General features: G+C 45.6%; 1 protein-coding gene across 2 annotated transcripts in view; it reads right to left on the bottom strand.

Moving 5' to 3' along the window:
- The window catches only part of LOC119459281 (fibroblast growth factor receptor 4), a 95,688-nt gene extending 82,335 nt beyond the window's left edge, over positions 1–13,353 (bottom strand). For both annotated transcript variants that reach the window (XM_037721112.2, XM_049666187.1), the window contains exon 1: positions 13,131–13,353. The gene's annotated coding sequence lies outside the window, so the exon portion shown is untranslated. The remainder of the gene's footprint in view (positions 1–13,130) is intronic.
- Between the last annotated feature and the right edge of the window lie 1,241 nt (positions 13,354–14,594).

The raw sequence follows: 14,594 nt of genomic DNA, 5'->3' as shown, positions 1-14,594 counted from the left end.
TAAACGAGGATAGCGTTTGATTGGGCGATTCAAACAACGAGCGCTGCGAGTTACCGCCTAATGCTTACGTCAGTGGTTACGTAAATTTGACGTCAGAAGATTGGAATAAAATCAGAATGAAATAATTTTACGTTATACGGCTCCATGGCCGGTATATAACGTAAGGATTCCTTTCGCTAGATTTTATTTCTTTTTTTATCACCCACCGTCCACGGCCGGCCGGTCCCGGTGATAACGTAGGCGCCCGGGCCACTGACGAAGTGCGGAAAGGGATGGCTTTGGGAAAATAATGGTTACATTGTCCACGCCCACTTCTTATCTTCGCATACCTTTCTGCCTTGTACCTAAGAATCCCGCTCTTTCTTTAGGCTGGCTGACCATGACATCAAGAAAGCGTGCTCGTTTGATTTCATTAGTCCTGTTCTCTAGCGCTTGGCAACAATTCCAAAAGTACGAGTGCTTACTTTCACTTCAATATTTAATCAGTAAGTGGCGTACTTTGCAGGCCGCTTTCCGTAAAATGGCAAGAACGTCTGGGATTATCTTTCAATTTTTCTTTTTTTTTTTACCTTTTCCGTATTTGTTTCTTTTCTTTTTTTCGTGATTCACCCGCTCACCCTCGCACTGTAACCCGTCTTCCGTGGCATATTCACGAATACACGCCTAAACACTGTCACGACAGTTTCCGAGTAGTTTAAGACCCAGTTCTGTCATTTCTGTAATTTTGCACTATCCTGTAATTGTAACACGCAGAAGTGCTGTGTAAATAGAGCCGGCCAATAAAGGAACGCGCCGTAAAAGATGTACGGGAAACCTCGTGAATAATACTTCGCCTAATTGGCCAACGCCAGCTCTGGTGCCCAGAACACGTTGGTGCCCGGTTCTTGCGGGCGACGCTACGGGAGCCACGTCTCGCGCAAATGCGTGACAGCTCGCAGTCCTCGCGGGCGGCCGAACGAAACCTCGGTCAGCTCGCGGCCTGAACTTGGAGCGAGTGGCTTCGCAGGCGGAGCGACCGCACTGTCAAGCGGTGCTCTGCCCCGAAAGAAGGCCCGCGTGAGGCCTCCGTGGGCCAGATGCACACAACAGCTCCGCCCGCCGCCAGCGTCGACTCAGACAAGTGCGCATCTGGGGGCTGCACTTTCGCTGAGCGGCTGTTTTTCGGGCGGCCTGCCGTTCCTCTAAAATTAGAGTTCGCCGAACGATGGCGGGCAGGCACAGTCGACGACTCCTCTGGCACCTTCGCGGCTGCACCTTTTGGCTCGCGAGTGGCTTCGCAGAAGGAGACCACGGTGCCGGCCACGGCGACGCGACGAACGCGCGCGACGACGCGGTGGCCGCACTGCGAAGCGTTGCGCAAATTTTCCGCGTGTGTGCGCCTCCCGGGATGAACACTTGGCGCTGGTTTGCGCCCAGTTCTGGGACCCGACTGTCTGTACGATGAATCAACCGCGCCCCTCGCCTGACGCTCGCCCCCTCTCCCCTAGCTAGCGTGTGAAGCGCAGCGGGTCATAACGGTAAACTGGCCTTGTGATTTGGTTCGACCGCGAGTGTAGGTAATTTATTCGCCTTGGGACGACAGCCCGGCTTATAGCGTTTAATACGCTCCCCGTTTGCCGCGGCAGTAAAGGCTTTGCAGTTCATATTCTCCAACGATTAATTACTATCCTCAAAGGAAACGCAATATTAATCGCGGCACAAATAAAAGAAACCAATTCATTCGCTTTGCGGATTATATACTTAAGCATAGTAAACTACCACGGTTGTTTAACGTGTCACAAAGACCGTCATTGTAGTAAGGGAGCGCGAGATGCTTGCATACGTTTCTGGTCTTCTTTTTTTTTTTTTCATGACCTCCAGTTTCAAATCGGTTCTACCGAGCGTACGTGAAAGCTGTGACACAATACAATGCAAGAAGGCATTCCTATCGACTTGTACAGTATTAGTTTTACAAGAATATATAGTTCGTTCCATTTGGTCCTCGAAGCAGTTTTATTGAAAATCAGCAACCAGAAAATAAAGGACAAAAACTGGTTAAACTACGCTTCCGTGTGACTTTTGTATCATTCTCCACAAGCTTACTGCGAGAAATAAAACCGCAAAGTATGATGATGCCTTTACCGCACACTATATATCCTTAGAGAATGCTAACAAAACAGGTGTTAAAAGCTGCGTGTGTGCGCGCAGTAACTTTCACCCCTGACATGAGCACCCTGAGAATGGTGTGACGCAAAACAACTATCTTTCATCCTGAATGAATACAAAGGGGAAAAAAATCTCGATTACACTCGAGCAAGGCCTGCCCTTGTGCTTTGCTTTCATGTTTGCATAAAAACTAATGAGCAAAAAAGAACAAAGAAATCAAGAAGCTTAGCGGTGAGTGAGACTAGCTCCATATGCGAAAAAATGATAACATCAAGGGCCAGATTCACAAAGCTTTTCTTTAGTCATTTGCCATTGTCCGGCCGTCTTAGATAATAATATGTTTTGCATCCGGATTGGCTGAAATTCTTTCTTACGAACAAACCGAGCGTAAGTTCTTTTGTGAATTCGGGCCCAGGTTCTTTTTCCTGATTGGTGATGGGATTTAATGTCGTGCCTACTGCTGCGCTTCATGATGATAACGATAAGAAGAGTAATCTGCCGCTTTCCGCACACTTTCCAGGATGCGCTATATTGCTTTATTTATAGATCTCGTGAGTCTTATTTCTTCAGGTATTTTCTTCTTCGATGCCTGCTGAAGGATGCGAAATTCACGAGGAAGGAAAGCTCCACGTCGTACGTTGCGAAGGTTTTAGTTCTTCCTTTCAGTATAAATAGCCTGCTGTAAATGTTCGGTATAGCAGTGCTTGGTCGTGAATCCGGATCTTGACTTACGCAAGAGATGCTCGTGACTGCTGCTGCGAAATATGTACGAGCAAGCCCAGGTTTTCTTTGCTTTTGCACTTCTGAAAGCAACCTTATGAAATCGCCTTCGTCGTTTGACGATGGACGGACAGACGATAAAAGGCGTGTAGTAACGACGGCGTGAAGAACTCTTACGACAATATGCGGCAACGAACGGAAATAACGCATGCAACGTGAATCAAATAGCATGCGTATCCCCATGTTTCTGTGAAATGGCGTTATACGCTGTCTGTAACTTCTAATGGTGCTTTACATCATGGTGAGTTAATACTTAAGTGCTACTGATTCATTATAATGCTGCTTCGGATTTTGAAATTAGCCTGAAATCCCCATATAAACGAGCATTTGTGTAAATTTTAGCGCAACTCATCTGGTTAGTAAGAATTTATGGTTTTATAGTTCTTATACCTAAGAAGAGAGGTTTTTCGTTGCTGTGTTTTCCGTCTAGTTTGGTTTCGCTTGGCGTTGAGCAACACATTATCAGAATGTTAGCTTACACATTATCAAAATGAACACATTACCTGCCGTGCGATGGCAGGTTTCGCAGAAAGTAGACGTAACGCTATAGATCATTTCGCTCTTTTCAAACAAAAGCCCTGGACGGCTTCCGGTTTTGCCTACTGACATATAGCTTACTAAATTTAGCGGCCAAATATGACAAGGGCAAGTAGCAGGAGTGCGTCAAAACAGAAGCCCGCCGATTTTCAACACCTTTAGCCTATACATAATCGCAATTTTACAGTTCAGGTTTGGCAAGGTATACGAAAAAAATATAATTGTTAGTCTTGAGGCATTATGCGCCTTTTATCTGAAAACGTAAAAACTGACTTTCTGTACATTGAAACAACTTAGAAACACGCTTTTTTGTTCCGGTGTAGTAGAATGATAAGGGACGTGAGTGGAAGCTTCTTGGGGCTGCAGGCTCGCTGCCTTTATCGCGTGGGCGACACCGTCTTATTTTTCCCTGGAGTGGCATCACCCACCAGAGTTATCACTAAAACCATTAAAAACAGATTTCAGTACTGTCCGTGGTACTGACACAGTAAAGTCAAGAATGATAAGTTTACAAATTTCGCCATGAATACTTACCAACTCGCCCAACTATCAGTTCTGCTGCGATAAGTTAGTAGTTCCTCGCATACGCATAAAAGGCCATAAATAATTGCCATTAGGCATGAGAATAGCGCATCAGTGTTTTTTACTATGTTCGTACGGGTTTGGGAACTTATTGGTCCCAAAAAGTTATATGTATATATATGATTTGGGGAAACTTATCTTTCGTAATATGCACTGCTCCTTTAAGCATTTGTCGGACGGCACGGTCGCAAGCATAAGCGAATCGCGAACATCGGGAGAGGTACAGCTTCGCCCGTGTTTACATAGCTGACGTGCAAAGGCTTGGGTGTATCAGTGAATCCCCGATTAGGAGGTGAGTGCTGCTATCAGTGCGCTTCGCATTCGCGCTTGTTTCGAAACTGGAAATGGCCGCACCGACGCGACGTTTAATTTCGACTCGCCAGGCAACCTTTTGTAGCGCGCGCGCGCGCGGCGCGGAAACGCGCGCCACGCACAGATTGTACGCGCCCTGCGAGTTGTGCGCCTCAGCAGTTCTGTCACGTAGTCCGCCCATCGTGTGGCTCGTGCAGGGGGCAACCAGGGGTTGCCTCGATGATCGTTCAAAGGGCAGCCGCTCCAGCCGTGCCTAATCCCGCGAGCGAAATAAGCAGTATACACGACCGCGGAACCATTGATTTAAGTTTATTTTGCTTTTTCAGGAAGTTGAGTTCGTGCGGCATACCCACTCGAAATTAAATATACTATAAGCATGGATCAGAAGTGTGTCACGATATTTTTCTATTTTCCCGATGCCATTCCTGTTGGTGTTTCGTCGTCCGTCCGACCCGTGTTCCGCCCACGTTATAACATCAAACTCAGCCGGTCCGGAGCGCTCAATTAATGTGATAGAATCGGGCGAAAAGAATCGTTGTTACACTGGCCTTGAATCTACCCATTCTCTCGTAAAGTGCTACTTATTAGAATTATCAGCGCGGAAAGTGCGGCATCGATGAAGATACGCCGACTGCTTGCGCGCGAAGTCGCAAGTATGCATAGAAGGATAAACAGTGGATCGTAATGACAAAAAAAAAAAAAAAAAACCGTACAAACAACACATGCAGATAAGCGAAGCGACTGTGCGGTTCGCTTTCTATACGTTGCTGTGGCATACTAACAGGACAAAGGGGTCACGGGAACATGGAAACTTGAACTGATTAACAATGGGTGAACGAGGGAAGCATCAGCCTGGAACTGGCGTTTCGACAAGGGGATTTGTCTTCGTCAGGCGAAGACAAGTCCTCTTAACGAAACTTTGGCTCCAAGCTGAGGAATCCCTTCTTCACTTACGGCAATGGCATGGTTCTTCGTACATACGCGTCGGGGTAGCTCAGGCTATAGCTATGGCGTTGCGCCGCTGAGCACGAGTTCGGGGGTTCGATCCCGGTCGCGGTGTCCATTTCGATGGGGGCGGAAGGCAAAAACGTACGCTCGTGTACTTACATTTAGGTGCACGTTAAATAAACGCAGGTGGCCAAAATTAATACGGAGCCCCCCAATACGACGTGCCTCACAACTATAGAACGGAATTTTTCTCACATTAAAGTGCCATAATGGCATGTTGTTGACTTAATAACGGTATAAGAAAGAAAGGAATAGTCTTCGTTGTCCAAATTAGTGGTATATATATATATATATATATATATATATATATATATATATATATATATATATATATATAATTGCAGCTTTCTGGCTGCGTTAAGGAACCTAAAGAAACACTCAATAACAGTGAGGTGTTATTTGAAAATGAAAGGAGTAAGAAGCGGCAGGTCTGTGGAATGAAAACCGCGACCACGTCGTTGTTGTTTAGATGATGAAATGAAACCTTATATAAGAATGACTAAGTGAATGAATAAAAGAAAGAAAGAAAGAAAGAAAGACGGAGGCAAGGAGCCGGTAACACCGTGCGTCTCGGGGAGCCAGAGACTCCAAACTTCGCCAAGAGAAAACACTTCAGGGAAACAATTATGTGCAAACAACTACAAATGTGCTATAGGGAGGGTTGTGCCGGCCATATAAGATCACGAATTGCCACCTGGGCATATAGCTCGAGAAATTCGTATTTGCAACGTTCAACGTCGACGCACCTCAGCGGTAAGAAATATTTAGGGTGCTTTATAACTGCCGATCAGATTCACTTTCTTCACCTAAATTACGTTATCAGCACTTCGTACTTTGTAAACAAAACCGACTACTTCGCTTCAGCGAAACTTCTTTGAAACGAGACATAGTTTCTGTGCCCTTGGAATTCCGTTTAAGCTGAGCCTGCTGCATCAAGAGTAACTGACCTTCGTTCCTGTGTGCTGCCTCCCTCACAATTCAGACAGTGATATAAGGAAAGGTCTGTTGTTGAAAGGCGCACCGCCCTTATGAATACTGCATACAATGCTGCTAAAGGGGAATGGGAATTGGAAGAGAGCAAATAATTTCAGAGATTAAACTCTCCGTGCACCGCCTCGGTATAGAGTTACAGATAAGGGAGCTGAATACGTACACCGCCCCTGTTTGCTAGTCGTTTCGTTTTTCGAACACACATACACACAAACACACGCGCCCGTACTCACACGCGTGAGGCGAATAGAGCTGTTACGGGTATTCAGTTGGATTACATGAAAAGATGGACATTACCTGTTATGCTGAATCAGAACGAAATTTGGAAATAAGAAAATAATTTCGCCAATTAAACGTATGACTAACTTAGCTTACGTGCTGCAATTGGAGAATTGCAGTCGATGCCTAAGGCTTGTCTTTTTACAATATTGAAACTATAGCTATACCGTTTTGACGAATTTGCGGCGAAATGCCATCAATGGTATTGGCATCAATGCCAATGGCAATGGCAATCAATGGCAATCAAATGCCATCAATGGCAATGGCATCGAAATGCCCAAAATTGCGGCGAAATGCCATCGCTGTTCTTGCTTGTTATTTTTTCAGGAACCCTTGCTTACGTCCTGCAGAACAAAACTACTCGGAAGACCAACGAAACTCATTGCAAGTTAAGGGGCCAGATATCTGAGGCTGGCGCTGTAGTTTTGGGATTTATATTAAGCGAGCTTACCTTATTTGCACATTAACTGGCTTCGATTGTTCATACGATTTGTAAGGTGCAAATGACTGTAAATTTAATTTGTGCAGTTTAGTTATACAGTTTACTGCATATTGTGACTTGACATTCAAGCAATGTCCAACCATTGACATAATCTTGCTACAAAGCAATTTTTTTTAAAGGAAGAGTTGAAGTAAAAAGAGAGAGAGAGAGAACAGTCGGAATATGTGCGCGTAAGATTTGTCTTATAGGCGCAGAGAATTAAAAAAAATATATTTTCTCATTTTGAAGGCGTACGCAGCCACGTTGCTGTTACGAACGCTTGGTTTTCGCGTAGTCATTACGTCTCATTTTCTGTTGCTGAGCACGATGTCGACGGTTCGATTCCAGGGTTCTTTCCAAAGGGCAGAATATAAAAAAAGGAGCTCACGTATCTAACTTTATGTGCACGTTAAAGACTGTCAGATAATTCGAAGCCCTCCAATACGGCGTCTCTTATGGTCCTTCTCCTGGCTTTGGACTCAAGCAATGTGTATCGATGTAGTCAGCCGTCCTAGCATTCAGGGCACAGAGCCGGAGGTGTCCAACTTAATTCTGGTCATAGCTACATGGACACAGAGCTCAAACGTCCTGTTGTCACTGAGAAACGAATTTCGCTTCTATAGAGAGACGCCGCGGCGTTCTTCCTTAAGATGCGGTACGACCGGGATCGAGACTGAAGAAAATAACGAAACGTGCCCCGCGAGCTCTAACGGCTTCTTAAACAACGGCACCAAACATCTGCGCGTGATACACGCATTGTTTGTACAAACGCACGTACACACTCTGTGCGAACAGCGGCGGAGAGGAAACTAGAGCAGGCACGCATTATGCGTAACAGGATCCTTGACGCACGCACGGCGTCAGAGGAGATAATTTCCTCCTGGTTGCCGCTCGGTGAGGAAACGACGTTTTTCCACGGGGCCTCTTTCACAGTGCATGGGCCTTCATCATCCTGAGGAGGAAGGCTGCTGCATAGACTTCCACCGCTCTTCTTAGTAATAAGGTGGTGTCGGAGGTGAACGCCCTGGCCAGTTGAAAGCGAAACAAGTATATGATTGTACGACGCGGCGAGCTTGCGACAGTCATAAAAGAACTCAGCGGTGCTTCATATCCTGTCGTGAATTAGCTTGTCTTAAACGGAAAGAAGCTAGAAGCTGAGTTCTCGCCGTTGGGATGCACTAAAGTTACATTGAGCCTAAGAAACTATCGCTCGTCAAGCTAGAGAAAAAAAACGAAACAAAGTAAAACCGCCCACTCCAGTAATCGAAATGGTAGCCAGAATCATAATAGACCTTCGATGAGTAAAAAGAAGAGGTTTCACGGCATAAGTGTACGAACAAAATGGGCGATAAAATAGAGAGGGGGTGACGGGAAGGGGGGGGGGGGGGAGGGCATGCAAGGTAGTGTTATTCTCATGTTGAGTCAGCCAAACGAAAGAACAACAGAGCAGACAAAAATGTAGAGTAGAGGATGCCTTTCATCTCGATAATCAATACAACATGGCTCGCCTGTTAAAAAAAAAAGAAAAAGAAAAAAAAAACGGGGGTTGAATTCACGAAGCTTCTTTAGGAAGCGTTCTGTGCAATTGGGCGGTCGGCCTTCGCTAATAAGACGTCAAGCTTCAGGATTGCCTGGAATTTTCTCTTACGAACAGCAGCAGGGCATTTTGTGTTGTTGTTAAAACGTTTATTAAAATAATAATTAAAAGTTATTATTCTTTACTTCGCCTAGGTAGTATACGCTGGAATTGTTCCCAAAGCTGTTTAATTATTTTTGACGCGCATTTTCAGTACTCCGCAAAAGTGTATAAAGGCCAGCGTCTGCGCCACTTTAATAAACGTGGCCACAAAATCAACACCGTATAGAAGGGCGGTTGCGCTGCGCTCGCCGGCGTACGTGTGCACACAAGCTGGCCATCAATCTCGCAGTCATCGAAGACCGGCGACTGTTAACTCGCACGTATACAGTACAGCTGATACGCTGCAGAGACGAAAAGGCTGGCCTTTCAACTTTTTGCGACAGGGTGCCCATTTCAATGCGCTCGTATTACCTCTGCGTGAGGTAATCAAAATCACCCGTCTTGATCGGTGGTGGAATGCCTCAGGCATTATTTCAGTATACGACGGTAAAAACGGGGTGAAAAAAAAAAAGAGAAAAGAAGAAAGGAAAACGTCTTGCAGTGCGAGGAGACAAAGAGCCAAATGTGCCGTAAGTTTCAAGTAATGTAAATGACTGGTATAGTGAGAAAAACTTAGGCGAACGATACATATTGATGTAACCGACGAGCGAGCATCTAAAGAACCACACTATCTATACGGGCGTTTGCGTGGCGTAGAGTCTGCGACGTCAGAAACTCCTTTAATTAATATGCGCGTAAGGCGGCCCCAATTGGAATGTGCTCGAAGTAACCTCGGTGCTGAGATCTCTTAATGAACAAATCGATTGCCTAGCGTAGGCTCGAGATCGATTACACAACAAACAACGAATGAACCCCAAGGGCGGCCTCACATTGTTGTTATAGCAGCAAGCTCACAGTACAGTACGTTCACTCCAAATATGACGCCAATTACAGACTTTTAGCGTGACGAGAGGGCTAGTCGCATGAAAACGCGTTAGGTGCAAAGAAAAGTGCATAATGTGCCACTGCTTCAGTGGCACAACCATGTCTGAATTATTATTTTCCTTTTTGCGATGAACAGTTGTTTGGGTGCCAGCGAATGTTGCCATATTTCTAAGAACGCGTCTTGCTAACAATGTTGAATCACGCTCAGTTCGTAGAACAAGAAAAACGAAAAGGTCTGCTCTTCGTCGCGGTTTATGTTTTCTTTAACTTGGTTCTATGTAACGGGAGGACTGCAATTAGCCTTTTGACCAATGCGTTCTCGCTGCTTATCCGCTTGTGTTGCTGCGTGTGCGCAACCCCCACAGACAAATGACGCAATGATATTGCCATAAATATTGCGTTTATCTGGTGACATCGCAAATTCTGGCATTTACAATGTGCTTTGTATGTTTTTGTACAGATTACTGCTCATAGTGCATGTATGGTACGCTTCTATTCGAAGTATCTTCCAATTTGCCACTATAGAGTGACAACTTGGCTATTCCGTGAAGCTCTATTTAACATCTGGACTTGCATTTACAAATACATTTGTTGCGCTGGAACTGTTCATATAAGAGCAGATGGCAGCCACTCATGATATCGGACAGTATTATTACCGAATCCCCAAAAAACAGCACTTGCGGACGAATATAGTTGCGAATTCGGCCCCTCATTATAACTCTTAGTAACATGTCAATCCATTTTTAGGCTTGAGAAGAATAAATAAGAGTGCTGAAACAGCTCGTATCGGCACGCATACAGTAATCTTTATAAATTGTTTCTGGCTCTCAGACCACCGGCGAGACAACGACAAAATTTTTTGTCTTATACTCCATGTCTAAGTTGCGCAGCGCGCTTACGTGTATGTAAGTAGCGGCCTACCTTCTATGTATACGTTGGTCGCGCATCTTGGGCATGTGTGAGCTTGTCGTATCTTCAGCTGTCAGCCCGGCAAGCGCACCATCCTCCCACCCGCGCCTGGCATTGTCTGGTTGTTCACAGCAAGCGTGCCTCTCTTCGCCAGCACATGAGACTGAATAGTCTCCCCTTTGCTGTTTCTGCCAGTGCACCAATGACCGAGCGTGAAAACCATCGGTCTGGCACTGTCACGTATGCCCCTGTGAAGCCGTCGAGCAGGCAAAGTTCGTAATTTCCTTACGCATAATTAATGGCGACAGCATCAGGATGTGATTTTAGCTGTCTGACTTGCTGTCCGTGCATTCGCATGTAAGGCTTGCTTTGCGCGAGTTCATTTGGGATCGAGCCATGCCAGTCCAAACTGCCATTGTATGATTTGGCAAAGGATAAAGCAATACGATTACGACTTGCGTAGCACAATACAGAACGGAAGAAGAGATGGTGAAGTTGAGACGTGGTTGAGTTGTACGACCCTATGCATACAATTTAGAAACAGCGACCAAAATCACCCATAACTAAAAAAATAAGACGTACAGAGCTGTTTTTGGCCATAGCACCTGCCATTCTTTAAAGCCATGAGAGCAAGCATTGGCAGCGGCCAAGTCCGGCTTCAGAGCATCGACTTTGACTGAAGGCATCGACTTAGACTTAAGGCATCGACTTCAGAATGTCCTTGTAGGGAAATTCTGAAGGAGACAAACGTCGAAACACCGCCGCTGGACGGAGGCTCTTATAATTTTTATTAGAGGCTTGCCCTTCGGACAGCTTTAGGAAAATTAAATGACAGGCCTTTACCAGCCTTTATGAGCGTTTGTGGGGAACTGAACGATAAACGCGTCATTGCATTCGTGTGTGAGCATTCTGTGAACTTCTCTCCTTCGTCTAATATACCCCCTTCCCCATGGGCAGTCAACCATGCTTAGCCTGGCTAACCTACCTGCCTTTTTCCTTATCACTTCTCTCTCTCCTTATCTCCTTTTTAAACTCATTTCTGTTGCCTCTTGTTGTGCAAACATCAGCTATTACAAAACCGCGGGAAGGAGAAACAACGCACATCGTGGTATACTATGCAATACTACAACAGCCCCGGGCAAAGAAAGCTTCGCTTTAAAAACATAGGGCCAGCCCAAGGCTTACAGGCTAAGTCAGTTATTGGCTTTGTCAGTGACAAGTATCAGTGGTTAGATGCTCCGAGTGACATTACGATGTGACGCGAAAAGTTTTTTTTTTTTTTTTTTTGCGTGCCGCTAGCAAAAGAATCAATAAACGTGACCAGTGGGAATAGCGCCAAATCGCCGGGCAAATATTCAGTCTGTTAATTGAATTGAATTCTGGGGTTTTACGTGCCAAAACCACTATTTGATTATGATTCAGTGTGTGCAAGAAATTCTACATAAGTAACCTTGAAATGAAAAATGGAATCGTCGAAAACATCGCCATGCACTGCAGCGCCCCTCTTCCGTTAGGTCTCATCGCATTTAGGAAGCACTTAAATTGGAATAGAACCTTGCGTATGCCCGTAGAGACAACTGTGGATTATTATGCGCCCTCAGTACGGTGTTTGTCACGCTAAAATTCTTTACGCGTCGCGCGCCAAGCACACTACGCACCAACTAAGACATGGTTGCTTCGTCGGTTAGTTCTTACAGAGAGGGTAAACGCGGCGAAGAGAGGCCGATGCTTTGAATTCGAAGTTTACGCTGCAAGATTACCACCAGTTCCTTCCTTTCAAGGTAATTCAATGTAGTATAACTATAGCTTGGCATGAGTTGTGTGGATAGTGGAGGGATGAATTAGTGCAGTGAATTGCAGATTAGTAGTTTCAAATCTTCGTTTGAAGCTTTACGGAGCAACTTGGTCAGATATTGAGAAATGTAGGTATGTTCTTCCGGTGCTCAAACTTTGATGAAAAAAAAAAAAGAATTAGACCGAAATGAAATTAAGGTTACAGCTGTCAAGTGTACCAGCCATGAGCGGGACGTGAGGCTGAAGATATACCTTAAATTAAATATGTTCCTTTGATTAGGAAAATCTCAATCGAAAAAAAGCTCGTGACCCCTATACCCGATGATCGCGGAAATATGAACACATGGGATGCCATATAAGAACGCACACTTTCCCATGTATCAGATGGGATTGTTGTTCTTGGAAGTTACGGCGCACATATATTTTAAATATGGATGACAGCTTGTACGTAACGCTCGCAAACATGCTACAGGTAAGTCCATTAAAATAACGCAGGTATGTTTCTGCTGAATGTCAGCTAGTGAACACGGTAAAATGACAACGCGCATTCCGAGACCGAAGGCTCTAGAAAACATTTGTCGGCACGAATCGGAAGCCGGAGACCTGCAATGTGTGATATATATATAGGTGTTTTCAGAACGAAGCAGGCTCAGGAGTGCGAGAGCGTACTTCGATCGTTGTCGTCAGCGTTCAACATATTCGATGACAGTCCTCACGGTAACTCTCTTCAAACAAAGGAGTGCAACTCACCGGCGCAGAGGAAGTGGCACGAGGCTCGGGCCGTAATCCAGGTAGAGAGAGAGAAAAACAAACCAAAACAATAAACGCGCGATGAAACCGCGCTCGCGAGCACGCCTGTGAGTCCGTGCTCCGGGATGCGGCGGAGTCGCCGAGGCAAGAAGCAGGCGTACGTCGGACTGCTGCCGAGCGCGCGGAGCACAGGATCGTAACTGGCTGGACCGGCGGCGGCCGCGGAGTTTCTCGCTCAAGCAACGTACGCGCGCGCGCGCGTCGGCGTGGGACCCACGGGAGAGGAGGGGAAAGCGCTCCTCTGGGAGAGAGAGCGGCGGTGACGTCAGGGGGGAAGATGCGGCGGGCCGGGCCCCTCTCGGGCGTCCCGCACCGCGGCGGCCGCCTGGCTGATGCTCGGGATGCGACCCTCTCCTCTGGCGCCTCCCGCGCCTCCTTCGCGTCTCGTACGCGCGCGCGCTCCACCGAGTTGCGCCCGCGAGTTGCGCCGGAGAGACCGAGAAAATATTGTGACTCGCGGGAACGCGACACCTCTGAGCAATCTCGTATTGAATATGTCTTCGCTCCCATCAGAAACGCGAACAGACGGCAAAAGGCTTGTCGGGCCGTCTGAAAAGTATGAAAGAAGGAGCAGGTAGAAGGCAGAACGGTTTCTTCGGTTACGGTAAGGTCAATCAGTAATGATCAATCAATCAATCAACCAATCAATCAATCAATCATAATAATAATAATTTTGCTGCTGTGGACATGGAAGAGAAACTTACACAGAGCCAAAATATACAAACGATTGTCATATTTTAATATGCATAATGGCAAGTTAAGGAGTCACAAGTGATGCAACGAATGAAAACACGTTTGGAGGGAGACATTCTAATGACGAGCAGACGCGAGTACGTGTTAGGGTACACGAGGGTAGACAGACAACGTACAGTACGTATAAATTGAGAACAAATATGTACCCAGAACTTCAATAAAAATACTCGTGAAAACACTACCGCGAAGACATACAAATTATTTTCAAACAGATTCACGGTGAGACATACTTCTTAATTGCAAACGACCAGTCTGCAGTAGTGGTAGCGAAGCTTAGAAGCGATTCTTATTTCTACTACTACTACTACTACTACTACTACTACTACTAGTAGTAGTAGTAGTAGTAGTAGTAGTAGTAGTTGCAGCAGTTAGTAGTACTCCTAGTACCAGTAGTAGTAGTAGTAGTACTAGGAGAAGTTGCAGTAGTTAGTAGTAGTGGTAGTGGTAATAGCTACTAACTGCTACGTACGACAACTCCTACTACTAGGAGTAGCTGCAGCAGTTAGTAGTAGTAGTAGTAGTAGTAGTAGTAGTAGTAGTAGTAGTAGTAGTAGTAGTAGTAGTACTAGCAATAGTTAGTAGTAGTAGTAGTAGTAGTAGTAGTACTAGCAATAGTTAGTAGCAGTAGTAGTAGTACTAGTAGTGGTAGTG

This window comes from Dermacentor silvarum, chromosome 1 (genome assembly GCF_013339745.2).
Source record: "Dermacentor silvarum isolate Dsil-2018 chromosome 1, BIME_Dsil_1.4, whole genome shotgun sequence".
In the NCBI taxonomy this organism is placed as follows: Eukaryota; Metazoa; Arthropoda; class Arachnida; order Ixodida; family Ixodidae; genus Dermacentor; species Dermacentor silvarum.
This window is presented reverse-complemented; position numbering and strand designations above follow the sequence as displayed.